Source organism: Melopsittacus undulatus, chromosome 1, assembly GCF_012275295.1.
Source record: "Melopsittacus undulatus isolate bMelUnd1 chromosome 1, bMelUnd1.mat.Z, whole genome shotgun sequence".
NCBI classification, from domain to species: domain Eukaryota; kingdom Metazoa; phylum Chordata; class Aves; order Psittaciformes; family Psittaculidae; genus Melopsittacus; species Melopsittacus undulatus.
The window spans coordinates 88,992,010-89,006,661 of NC_047527.1; positions in this window are offsets into that span (position 1 = coordinate 88,992,010).

A 14,652-nucleotide genomic window follows, 5' to 3' on the forward strand; every position below is an offset into this window, starting at 1 on the left:
TGTGAAGAGGGAGGACAATACAGAAGAAGACAAAAACCAACCCTCACAAGAAAGCACTGGCATCTCAATTTGTCATTCACAAGCAAACCCATTGTGGTGTAGTGCAAGATATTTAATGGAAGCTAAAGGACTGCTCTTTCTCAATATCCTATGTCATTAACAATTCATTTACGCACTCAGTGTATTTCAACACTGCTTTAAAATCCAAGATGAAAGTGCTTAGTGTTAAATTGGCAAGAGTTTATAAAAAGTAAAAAGGCAGCACAATAACAGAAGAAACTCCAGTTCATGTTTTCACTGAGGTACATTGCCTTGCTAATTTTGCTGTAGAAAAAAAAAAAGCAGTTCTGGACAGCTGGTTAAAAGAAGCTGTTAATTTAAAATAACCTGTTTGTTAATTGCTTTCAACCTTGGTCAGTTGGTTTCTGCACTCTGAACCCTAGAGGTAGCTTGAAATGAATGCATCTAGGGAGCAAGGAGTAATTAATGCATGCACGCAGTCATGGCTGGAAGACATAAGGTTACGGTGAAGGGAGGAAACATCTAAATTGGTGCATGCGCTCTTAGGAATTAGCTCTGACACTCTGTCATGTCGTGTGTTGTGTTTTCCCCCCGCTCCGTCTCCACTCCCACCTCCCCCTTCTGCTGCAGAGATGCAGCTGGAGTCTGCCAAAGCACGGGTGTCCCACCACCCCTCCAGCAAAGAGTACAAACTTTGCAGGCAGTGGCTGCAGCAATGGCAGAAGCAGTGAGGCAAGCAAGCTCTCTGCATGCGGCAACACTGACTGCCCTCCATCCCTACTCCTGCCCTCTCCTCCCTGGGAGCGGTTGTGGCCACCTCACCCAGCACTACAGCAGTGGCCCCTCCTTCCAGAAGACTTCCCTGACCAAAAGATGCACACGGGAATATACCCTTGCCCCCCAGAACCCAAAACATAACCCATGAAGAAATACAGCCTCCACCAGGCCTGCACAGGCACAAACAATGGTTTTCTGCTTCTGTTTCCTCGGTCTGCTGATCCCCAGTCACCAGGGTAAGGCTGCCCCGTGACCACCTTCCGGGAGAGCAGCAGTGGGAGGAGTGGAAAGAAAAAACCTAGAAATTAGTCACTCATTTTACAAGCTGCCTCAGCCTGGTTTGCCGCACGCTCAAAATAGAAAAACAACTGACCTGTGAGTTATTTACATGAGTGTAACATTTAGAGGCACAAGGCAGGGTGCACAGATTTGATCAGATTGATGCCTGCCTGACCCCCGTGAGTCCTCAGGTGACCCAGACACACATGGCCACTGTGGCCAGCAGTTCCTCTTCACTCTCCCCACCATCTCCAGTTCACACAATCTGAAGGGAAAAATCGCACCCAGAAGAACAAGCAAGGCTAACCAGAGCCAGGCTTGTTTCCTATGACGAACATGGCATCATCCTCAATAGACTTTTGTTCTGGCAGCACTCTGGCATATTTTGCTGCAACAGAGAAGCAGTTGCACAATATTTAGGGGGAGCTGGAAACCACATCTCTGAAACAACCAGCAAGTTGTATATGCTGGGGCTAACCATGCTTGCAACTTATGAGGGACAGTAAAGAAAGATGTGTCCAGGTAGGAGGCTGGCAACATAGTTTCTCCCTTTCTCAACTCCATCCTTTTACCAACTAATTACAGCTGCTACTGTTCTGACTTTCAATCCTCCTTAAAATAGGGGATATATACCCATCATGCCTTGATTTCATGATATGTATCTCAACAGCCTATGGAAAAATAAAAATGTTTGGAAATACAGAAAAAAAGAAAAGCCTTGATAAAAGCTGATCCCAGACTTCTATCTTAACCTTGGTATAAAATCATCCTAATAGACAGAGATGTCTTAATGTGCTTCAGGAAATCTACATGCCCCTACTGCTTGCAAAAGATGACTTAAGTGTGATTTAATCTGGGGTTTAAGTTGCCCAAATGACTGCATACAACACTGAGCTTTACAGCACATATGTACCTCATTCTCTTGAACATTTCCATGAGTTGAGCAGCTACTTGGTCCTTGCTAGTACCTGGGACCACCAAGCCAGACACGATCTTGACAGCAGATTGCATGATCTGTCCAACCAGTTCCTACTTACACATTTTATTAAAGACTTATTATATCAGAGCTATGGTTTTAAATACAGTCATTATTCCAAATCACATTCCTAAACAGAATAACATGAAGGCTGAAGAGCCAAGCATTCAAAGTACAGGAGAGATCATGATGATCAGGCAGCTCTATCCCAGTAGGACACTACTCTGACCTACAATGTCTTAATGAGATTATAACTCATCAGCTGCAACAATAGAGCACACAACACCAACAAAGAGATACTGTAATGTACACATACACATATATATATTCTTCAGTCAGCATCATGCCCAGTTTATCAGCAGCAGGAGTACAAGCTTTTTGCCTTTTATTTTTTTCCTAAACACAACATAGCTCCAGGTTATCATTCCTCCAGGGATAAGTACCTTCCCATTCTCCCTGCACTGCTAAATCCAGTAGTGCCTTAAGAGGCTTTGTCTGAACAGTTTTCATCACCATTATTGATAGCTGTATTGATACAAGAGGCGGCCTGGTCAGGTTGTAATGACTCTTTGAACTCATGAGTTATTTATGAGCAGCTGTTAATCTGCATCATGCGGATATTCTTGTTTAGGCGACATACACCATGTAACCTCCATGTAACTCATGAAGAGTACAGACTGCTCCCATTCAAAATGAGCCGAGTGCCTCACAGTGAAATCCCAACTGTACCACAACAGAGCCAGATCATAAGTAGCACTTCAGGTTTGTCCCTTCACTGCTAACACCCAAGAGAACCCTTTGAAAGATGTTCTTCAGGCATTTTTTGGTCACAAAACTACCACATGGAAAGACTGGGCCAGGTGCAGGAGAAGTGTATTTTTCCAATGCTAAGAGTATTTTCCTAGAGAAAAATGTTTCTGAAGAACTTATGTATAAGCACAAAAGGAGCTTCCCTTTTATCTTCAAAGTGACACTATGAGAGAGGGACCATCTCACCTAGCCATTTTTGTCAGCTTCCAAGCTGAAGGGAACAAATGGGGACTCCATTTACAGAGGAGATAAGTACCAGCAGTCGCCCCTGATTTCCATGACAACTGCAAACTCCCAACACATCTTCAGACTTGGTTGCTGGCATTTGTCTCTTGAGCTAATGCCAAGCTAACTCTAGCAGCAAAATTATCATGCAAAGGCATGTGGCCCATTAAAAATACGAGTCACATAGAGTTGCAGGGTGATGTCACATCAGCTGCCCCTGATGATGACTATCAAAAGTTAGCACAAGCTTCCAAATCACAAATGCCTTGGCTCTGATCCCATTTTAATGAATCTGCTTTTACGATTAAACCATCGCTGCAACTGGCACTGGAAGAGTGCTGGCAGTCTACTGTGGTCTCCTTCCCTGCGAAGCCTGTTTGTGATGCTCATCTCGGAATGATGCATAGTGTCTGCCTGTCTCCTATTAAAATAAGTGGTATGAACAGTGGCTGGCAGGCAGACTGGTCAGCAGTGATTCATTCCCTGGCAGCCATGATGAGCAGCATGGGCTAAATTCAGCCTTGGTGGAGGTATATATTTCTCTGTTTCTTTTCAAGGCATCACATCAATGTTACATCAGGTATAAAGTTTGGCCTTGTATATTTAATTACATATAGTAACTGCCTTTTACTTACTGCCAGCTTTTTACAAACATTACACTCTAGTCTGGGGAACAGCTTGTTAGTACAGCTGGGATTGCTCTGCACTCCGTAGGAAGATAGTGGGAAGCAGGCAGGAAAGAAAAAGAGATGGAGAGAGCAGTGAGTCTTGTGTACTTACACAGCAGCGTAGACAGAGGAAAAAAGGCAAACAAAACCCACACCATACAGGCAGCAGCAAAAGCACAGCAATGCCTAGGAGCTGGGGAGAGGAATTTACACACTTTACATTTTCTAATTTCCCTCTGGATAAGAACTGTATCATTTATCTAGCCTTTTAGGCTGCAGAAAAGGGGGGATATGAGTTTTTGAAGGCACTACCATGCATGTGCCTACATTGCAAAACCTGTCTTTCCTACCCCCCCAAGCACAAACAGTAGGTAAAATTAAAAATAAAATAAGCCAGTATTGAGTACTGTGGCACACGGGATGCTATGCATTTGAGAATCTGGTGGATTCCTCAGATTACAAGTTGGCACCAGGCAAATGAAAATAACATCTCATCTCCCCCTGCCACTAGATAGAAAGCAGAAGGGGGGGATAATCCTAGAGTTTTCTCCTCCCCTTTTGTTGTCACCCTCCCCTTTTCCGATATTGATATTGCTCTGCTTTTTGATCTCTGCACTTCTTTGTTTTGGCTTCACAGGTATCAAGGGAAAATGGCTAGCAGTGAGTTCTGTAGCTTTTCCTGCTCTGCAGCCCCTCTGGCTTAGCCAGCTGGATCACACTGAATTAGTCAAGTACTTCATTATCTCCCTTCTCTGCACATTTTGCTCCAGGTAATAAAATGCCCAAACAAGAGAGCCAATGCCTTCTGCTGCACTGTCTGTGAAGTTTCGTTGTTTTGGCCAATTCTGCATATCAGCATTGTGCTATGGGAGGGCATCACTTTTCATCCCTTGCCTGCAGTGCTTCCCAATCTCTATTTAGTCACAGCAGTTAGCTAACCATGTAGCTGTTGATAACATAGCACAGCTTTGGAGCCCCTCAGCCCTCAGGAGGTCTGGGATTTCTCTTCGCAGTGTGGGCCTACAGGAGGAGTGGCGGCTAGCTGGGAGAGCCAGACCAATTACATTGTGGGGATGGATGTAGTGCTACGTGAGAATTGCTCTTATTAGCAGCCAGTGGGATAGGAGTTTTGCAGTAGGGCATTTTCTGCAGTGTTGAGCTGCTAGCCAGATATCTAGGTCAGGTAGAGAAAGCTCTAGCCCGAAATCCAGGCAATTGCTTTACACACCTTTCTTTTGTGAGGCATTGTGCTGTGTGGAGGAAGGAAGAGAGTTTATTATTAGTGGTGGTGCTTTTATTTCTCTCCTCTGACTAATTCCAATATAATGTCAGCTTCTCTCTTTCATTTGTATTCTTCAGAACAAATGCTTAATAGCTACTTTTTAATGTATTTTTTTTAAATGCATTTGTCTCCTCCCCCTGCTCCGTGGGATTTCCCTCCCCCCCCAAGATGACCTTTAGTTAAAGCCATAAACTAGCTTGAGGCAATCTCTGGCAGCTCTAGTCATGTGATGGGCAAAATGGGCCATATTTAAATCACTCGGAAAAGAACAGCAAGAAAGAATCTAGTTCACCTCTTCAGTAGTTAACCTTATATTCACAATAGCCAGTGCTGAAAATATTTAAAATGTTATCTGTTTGGCAGTAGGCATGTGAAAAATACATGCTGAGAAAAGGCAGATTTGCACTGAAAACAAAGTTGCAAGAAATCGGTTTTCCCTGTTTGAACAGAAACAAGAAGTATCTGAAAGATAAGACTAGGTAGATTTTTCTTTTGGCAGCCACCTTTCCCTCATCCTCGTTCAATCAAGTTACCCAGATTTCTTGACTGGGACATGCAGCTCACAGGGAGGTGCAGAGGGAGGAAGCTTCTGAACCAAATTCTATTCCATGTACCGCACACAGTGCTAAAGAAATTCAAATCCGTAACATTGTGAAAGCAGGAAAAAAGCTATATATGCATATTATAAATTTGAATCACAGCCTGCTGAAGTAAACAGCTGACTCCTATTGATTTCAGTGATCTGTGGATCAGCCCATAGTGACAAAAAAAAAGGATCTCATGATGACAAAGGCCCAGACTGCAGCATTTAGATAAAAATATTAACTGCAAAATACTGCTAAATTAATCCAACTTCTTTTGATTATTGATGTCCTACTGTTTTCTGCCTGAAACAACATACACGATGCATCAGTCATTTATAAATTATTCATTCACAGTTATTTTGGCAGCAGCTTCTTTCCATTTATCAACTGATAAATGTACAGGAGATAAGAAGGGTAATTTTATAGCCCCTTGACATTTACCTTTGACATGATTTCCATATTTAATAAAGTAAAATACAAATGACATTTTGGGGATTCCAAAGTCTATATAATAAAGCTTCACAATAACTTCTGTATCCACATCACACAAGATGGGTGAGCCAAATATGCACAAACCTCACATGCACAGAAGTCCCCTCTAGCTCACTTCCCCAAGTGTGATTTCAGCAGCCCTGAAATGTGCCAGTTGTGCCACCAAATTGCAAAGGCTTTTCACGGCTGCAGTGGGAAAGATGATGGTTGACTTCAGAGTCTTGGATAACATCCAAAGAGCCACAGCTCTGGGGACTGCTGAAATCATGAGACATAGCCAGGTCAAGAATTTACTGCTGCCTGGCCTTGTTTCTAAAGAACTCATCCATATTCCCACCCACACAGCTCTTTGGCATTTCAGATCTTTGTCCAGTATGACCACAATTGTAATTCCATAAACTTAGTAAAATACATCTTATGCACTCTAAGTTTAAAGGTCAGGAAAATCAGGTACCAGACATTCAAAGACCACATCTGTCCCTCTGTACAAAGTTTCTGTACTCTTGTTAGGTCTGCAAAACACTGGGCTATGGTACCATAGCACATTATGTGTGGTTACCACATGCCACCAGAAGTGTAAGCCACTCCAAACAAACAAAAAACAAGTGGAATGACTTCCATGCTAGTAAAGAATGACAAAGCCTTTGAACAGCATCTGTCTTAATTTTTTTTCCTCTAGCCTATGGGACAATGAAAGACAGACTTGACTTTAAAAAAAAAAAGGGGGGGGGGGGGAGGGGGTAGACAAAAAGCTACACACTATTTTAAAATAGCAGAGCAGGAACAAATTATAACAGTTCCATTAATCCCAAGATCTAGAGAGACTACCAAAATCCTCCACACATGATAAAATACCAGGAGACCAATATGAAATTTGTATGCCACTTCTACAAGTCCTATAAGTATTGCACATTATGCATCTAGAAGTAATTACAGCACAGCCAATTAACTGTTGACTTGCTCTTGCCCTGTAATTCTAGACAGTATTCTTTGTGGAGTTGTACTTTCAGGAGTAATATTATACAAGAGACATTAGCCACTGGTTCATACCTGCACGTACTTCAGTAAATCCCTCTACTGTTCCTGTGCAAGACACGAACCACTGCATAATATCTGTAAGGACGCAAGCTCTTTGTGCTGACAAGTCTACCACTACATTAAAGTGTGTTTTTCCTAACTCCTCCTGCTACCCCTCCTGGAAGAAGAAAAAGAAATCTCAGTTCTTTCTAGTTTTCTGATATACGGAATCTTAAACTGAGAGATTAAATTGGCTAAAACAGATTTCAGGAATAAAAAGAAATTTTGGGCTTCTGGGATCACAGCAAAGCCCACCCACTCTACCTGTGCTGGTTTAAAGCATTTTCAAGGAGACAAACATAATTTGATCACCAACAGCATCTGAGAGTGTCATCAAGGGGTAGTTATTATGTGGTCACAAACATTCCAGCCCACTTTCTCCTCCACCAGGTGGTTTTCTGTCCTTGAAAAAGCAAACTAAACAGTCTCATGTTACTTGATGGATGTTAGAGCATGAAAGGTCAATGAGTTATGGTATAATTTTTTTTATAAGTGCCAACAGATTAATGTATTCTGCACTTAGAAAAACAGTTCAACAAAATCACCTCGCTCCGAGGGACATATACAGCTTTCACAGTCACGTATAGGATGAAAGAAACAAGGGAGTAAAGGTGGAGAGGTGTATTTTCTGTCACCAAACTACTACACATATAATTAATTCAGGTGTTATTACTGTTATTTATTTTGAAGAAAAACTAACATAAAGCAAAACTCTAGAGATTCGGGTTAAGTGTTAAGGGCTATCCAAATTCAAATTCTTACTCCAGATTCACATTTGGGGAGATTCCTTATCACAATTTTTGTGCTGCTGAAAGCTGCTTGACTGACAGCTCTGGAGGCAAAGGCCCCTTTTCCTTAGAGAAATGAGATGTACAGGGAAGAGTCATACACATCTGCTGCTGCAGGGCAGTGAGAAGCTTAGACCTATACGTACAGATTCCTTTTCAGGCCTGGAAGCAGTAACCTAGGGTTGGAAGACACATCTGAGTCATTGGGCCTAGAGATGTAAGAGTTAGAAGGATCTCCTATAATAGCCACTGTTTCCCATGTACACCACATAACACCTGCAACACGTCTCCTCCTTGCTTCCCATAACAAACTTTGGAGGTCAACTACAAAAGACCAGGTGCCTCAATACAAAACTATGGTTTGCTGAAGTCCTTTTCAGGACTTCAACTTTTAGACAGGACTGTGTCTGGAGAGAGGTGATTTTCAATCCCAGTACACCACCGCTGTTTCTTTTGGATATGGTTCATGCTTCCATATTTGTTGGTTTCTTAAGTAAGACTTAAGTTTTATTCTGATTATATGGCAAGCCCCAGGGCTCAATTCAGATAAGCATGCTTCTGTTGCAGTGCCAAAAAAACATCTTTTTTTTTTCTTGCAGCCATCATAAACCAGTCACCCTAGAAAAACCAGCTCTTTGTTCTTGGGGAAACAACTATTGTCAGAATATTTTACATGTAAATGAAACATGGGAGCTCATCTTCTTCTTTTATTTGTCATTGCAAGCTTTCTCCATTTACCATTCTGCTCTGATTTTCCCATTTAGCAGTGTATGGAATTTGCAGTAGTGCATATTGTAATATGCAAATTGTATATAGCATTTTGGTGTCAGACACACTGAAATTAAATCAAATGGAAGGAAAAAAAAAGGAAAGGGAGTGTAATAAAGGTACCTTTATGGCCTCAAGCTGTAGATAAATTGTGGTCTGTGGTAGTTAAACAACAGCTGTTCAGATTTAAAACAAAATTATGATAAGGATCCCCAGAAGATAACACCTCTCGAGGTAACAGCATTTACCTAAATGCATCTGTTAGCAGCAAACACTGTGACTTAAGACTGTTTATGTGATATTTTATTCCCATTTGTTTTCCTTCTCTTCCCCCCATTCACATTCATTAGCGAGAACTAACCCTTCCATGCCAATCTGAGCCTTGTGAGTCCCCATACCACCTCTCCACCTGCATCAGAAGGACAGGCAACCTCTCCCAGCTGCCCACAGGTGGAAGCAGACTGTAGGCCCTCTGTGCTGATAAAGTGCAAGGATTATAGAACAGCAAGAAAGCAAATTGCTACAGTTAAAGAAAGAAAACAGCAGGACTAACACGTTTCAGTAGGGGTACATACACTGAGACTCAGCAATCTTTATACTCTTTGTGAACAGCAGTCCTTTAAGAGCTTTACACCCAATAAAATTTAAACTTTTATATATTTTTTTCTTCGTTTATTGCAACAGAGATTTTTATTGCAGACATGTAGCAAGCCACCCATATGGAATTTCACAAAATGGCAATCATGCTTGGCCTGAGCGCCTTAGACCTGCCCAAACCGAGCCTCAGGTCAGCAGCTTCAAGAAACGACTTTTTTGCTTTGGCTCATTTTTCTCATTGTACCCCTTTCCACTCTCTCATAGCTATATTGTATTTGCTATAATTAAAAAAAAATATATATATAAATAAATGAATAAATAAATAAGAAAGGGGGATCCCAACAAGGAAACAACATTAGGATTTTAGCTTCAGTCTCATGTTGGAAAAATACCTGCTGGGAAAATGGGGAGATACAAATACCCAACTTTTCCTCTTCTCATGCCTTTTTCTCCAAAGGATGCAGGTGGCAGCTCTCCATCCCAGCCACTGCCCATGGGAACACCTACACACCCCTCCGTCTCCTCAGCAAGCACGAGTTTAGCAACAGCAATTCATCACTGGGAGAAACATTAATATTTTACCTTAGTTACCAAGTGCACCCGTTCAAACTTTTATCTAAAACATTCTTTATCATCTTTTCATTAAGTTCTCAAGAGCTAATGGTTTCTGAGTTCCCGGGGTAAGGATGATGTTCTGAATAATGAAAGCTCATTATTTCTCCACAGAATGCTTGTTAATTCAAATTATGATATTAAAACTATAGTAGCCTTTAGCGCTGGGGTGATTTCTAGCATACTTTATCATGTATCAATATATACTCTGTTTGTCAAAACTGCCCAGGGCTGGGGCTGACATTCTCTCTAGAGGAGTCTAGTGCTTCAAGAGGCACTGAATACACCAAGGTGACAACTTGCAGAGTTTGCGCCTCTAGGAAATAGAAAGATGAAACTTGAAGTGCCATTGTCCCCCTTGATTTCCTTATTAGTATTCATAAAGAGACAGTATCCTCCTCTTTTTCTAGTCCTCACAGGGCTTCCTTTTAAATGAAATAAAAGGCTCACGCACACACAAAAAAAATACATGCACAAATTTTACATATAAAACAGACTCCTTTGTTGTAATTTAAGTAATCCAAAGTGTGTTTTTGTAGTCATGGGTAGACATGTCTACTGCTTAGACACAATAAACACTTAAAAAAATAACCCCAAAACAACGCCACCACATTTAAAGACAAGGCAAGGAAATTTTTGCATCCTCTTGTTTTTTATGATTTCTTTTCTGCACGTCCCCTTTTCCCTCTTACCCATCTTCATATAGTCAGTCTATATTCCCTTCCTTTCAGCTTAGCTCACCAAAGTACTGCAAATATTGCCAAGGCCTCACTCTCCTCTGCTCTCCCACCATCCTGCCCTCCCAAGAAATCAAGAAGTCTTCATTCATATGGAATCCCTTGGTGAATGCTAAAAATAAATCTGCAACGAAAAGTCCAATTAAAGTGACCAAAATCTGTGTTTCTTCAAATAACCTTACAATTCCCGCACAAAGGCTCTTTCTCCCACCTCCCACAGCCTGCATAAATATGCACATTCTTATCTGACTGCAAATTATATCATCACCTCCCATCAGGTGTTTTGCAACAGCAAGCTCTGGCATGGAGAGGGAGAGAAGATGCTCAGAGACTCCAGACTGGTCTCTGATCTCTTACTGGCATCAGCTATTTCCTTCAGTGCTCAACAATGTGAAAATTGAGGGTCTGTAATTGAGGAAGCCCCTCCTGCCTCCACCCCAATCCTTCAGCCCTTCCTCCTTGAGCCTCCCGGAAGGAAATGTAATTCTGAACATCACACCAGCCCCATCGGGTGCTGGGAGCAGCCAGGTCAGCATTCATGTGTGCTACAACACACATCTCCGTCCCATCCTCACGTAATTATCTCTCTCATGAAAGATTTGCTGGACTTTTGCCTACAGGCAAAAATAATAAGAATATGGTAAACTTTTTCCATCTTCCCCTACTGGCCTATCCTTACAGGAGCAATTAAATATTTATGTGCTTTAAAACACTTAACTGGCTAATATTTCTTCAGGTTTGCACAGATTTAAGAGTGAATGGCAAGTTTCAGTAAGCTGCCTCCCGTTCTTGAAGAGAAAACAAGTTTTTTAAAATGCTTTTTCAGCCTTGTTATGGAGGCTTAGGGGGAAGGAAGGACAACCATGTGACTTCTGCATTCCTGTTCACCCAGGGGTATGCTAGCATCTCAGGCATCCCAGCAGTGGGAGCCCCGATGTTGGTGCAGCCCTCAGCCTAGGGACGCTGCTCCTGCCTCAGCAGGCAGCTCTCCAGGAACTCCACAACAAGCAAAGGAGCTGGCTGGTAATATGGGGTTTTCACCCTGCTTAAGGCCCTGTTTATGCCAGAGTTCAAACCCTGTTAGTGAAAGCAGGAGGCAGAAGTGGCTTTTGCTACTGCTGATGCAGGTCCCTTGACCACAACAGGGAAGTTTGCCCACGATGCCAGGATACTGATCCCAGCAGGATCATGCTGTTGAAGCAACTGCAGCAGGGGCACAGGCAACAGCACATGAGCCACCAGGTAGGGGTGGAACAGCAGAGCCATTCAACAACAGTGAGATGCTACACATCAGCAGTGCTGGCATTATCTCCTGCACAGGCCAACAGAGCTACAGCACCCCAGAGAAAAGGGAAAGTGCCCCTCAAACAAGAAACATTTGTGACCTAAAACATGCAGCTAGGCTTACTGCAGTGCCAGTGCTGAGGTATTGTCAAACTCGGTGCTCATACAACAGTATTATCCTATCCTGCAGCCTATGCCTGCGCTTGTGGCTAAAACCAGGAGCACACCCCAGCGGAGGCTCTGGGGGCAGACTGCTGTTGTGAAATGTACTTATCTGGAGAAAATTAGTTGTGATAAAAAAAAAATGCATGTGTCATGCATCCTGGTAGTTTAAAACACGCATCAGTACAGGGCAAGATTTGTCTCAGTTTTAGCAAGGACACCAACAGATTTTCAGTGCAGTGGTTGTATGGCAAAAAAAGCTTGGTTCTTCCATTGATTTTACTCTATGCAATTCTTACCATGCAAAGTCCAATTGACTGGTAAAAATACATCTGATGAGAATGGAGATAGCAAAAGAGAATAAATTCACAAATGCCTCTCAAGCTGTTCCTAAAGTACTTTTCAGTATTATATACAGATTATATACAAACTATTAGCTACTTCTGTGATAAAGCATGTAAACATGCAGACATGCATTTGTGTAATTGTATGAGCATGAGCAGGTTGCTCCACACTTTTCACACATACATAAACATTCACAGAACCCTGTTGTCAGTCATTTTTATTTTTATTTAGCCAATGCCAATGAAACAGCTTTTTTTTCCTGCAGGGCTGGAAAACACACAGCTCTGGTTTTAACATACATTTATTCCTTTTCACAAGAATTTTGGAATTAAACCCTTTGACATGCTCAAATTTTCCAGCCAAAAGAGAGTGAATTTAAGTGGAGCACAGCCATCCCAGCTTTTGTCCTGAAGCTGGACTGCTTCCAGCAGGTCAAAACACACATTTCCTTTCTTAAAAAGGGAAAAAACCCCACACACTAAACTTCATCCCTCAAAGCTTTAAAGTTTTCATATTTTTGTAATTATTCCAAAAATCCTGAGTGTTTTGTTGTTCTGTTTTTTGGTTGGTTTTTTTTTTTTTGGGGGGGGGGGGGGGGGGGGGGTTGGGGAAGAGGGGTTGGGTTTGAGTGTTTTGGTTTTTTTTAGCTAGCAGGACAAGTGCTGTTGACTGAACACAACACTGAAAACACTCTGCTTCTGAATCAAAGGTGGTTCCTGCCACCCCTTCAGTTTCGGGGTTGCGTCTATATCCATTAATTCCTCTTGGCAAACCCAGCGTGTTAGCAATATCAGAAGGGAATAAAAAGAGGACATGGATAGCAGCAGAGTGAAGAAACCATTTCCCATAAATTGCATGGCCTGCAGTCTTACTAAACCAAACCTGTGATGTAGACTAGCTTTATTTGACTGCACGGAAGTCCTGAGCTTTCAGAATGATTTCTTGAGGAAGATTAGCTAAGTAAAAACCATTTGCAAGCAAAGGCTTGACGAGATCAAGGCCCTAAGTAGTTCAGTGCTCAGTTCCAAGGGTGACTTTGTATAGAAGATTAATTTGCACGACAGAATCCTGCAAAAACTTGTGTGGGTTTCCTTTGTGTGCTGGCATGCACATAACTGTCACAAAGGAAACATCTCCAGAAACAGAGCCCAGAGAAGCAGTCATCATTGCCCACATAGTGCCACAGTGAGGAGGGGATTACCAGACTTGACTAGTTTCTGATCTAACCATTCTAAAAGCATTGCTTACAGTGGCTACTGCAGCACTTCCAATGCTAATTATTTAAAATAATTACTAGTCACTCGTTCAAAGAAAGCATTTAGAGAAAACAAAAGTGGAAACTGAAATGTTTCTTATTTATAAATTTATTTTTGCATCAGTAAATGAAAGCTTTTCCTAGTCACCAAAACTGGAACCATATTTTGTGCAACCCAAGATTCTCACAGTTAGAATGGCCTGAGACCCTGTACTTTTAGGGGGAAAAAAAGAATTGCCATAGGATGAAAAAAAAACCAACAAAAAAAACCAAACCCAGGAAAGTTGGCAATACCACCCCAAGTAATCTGTTGGAGAAGCAGGGGCATTAGAAATCCTAAATATGACAATATAAAGGGCAAAACCCAATAGTACTAAGGTTAAAAGTCTTAGGAAGCCATGCTTGGCTAACAGCTCCTTAACCACCAGTTGAAACGGTGTTTAGTGAGTGGCCAATAACCCTGCAACACCGTATGATGGTGTCTGAGAAAAATAGATGTTTCTGCAGGTGGCCAAGACAGTGCATACAGCCTCTGAGCTTCCACATCCACACCCTTCCCACAAATCAAGAGCACCAACAGGCAGATACATCACAGCCCCTTTCATGACAGACCTTGTTGGCTCCGTAGCACGCTGGACCAGTGAAACTGGTTCTACACGCCCTGGGAAAAAATGACAGCTTCTCCTTGCAAGCTGCACCGATCATAAAAGGTGGAAGAGGCTTCCATGCATGCCCAAACCTGCCTCCCAAAGTGCCTTTACACCCAGCAAGGCAGGGGAGAAGCTTCCAGGAGCACTCCAGGCTGCTCTCTAGGTCTCTCTGTGGCGCACTTCAGCATGCAGCCCAACCAGGTCATTGCTGGTGACTTTGCCCCTCCTGTGCCCCGTTTAGTGACCTTCTTGGGGTGCAGCTG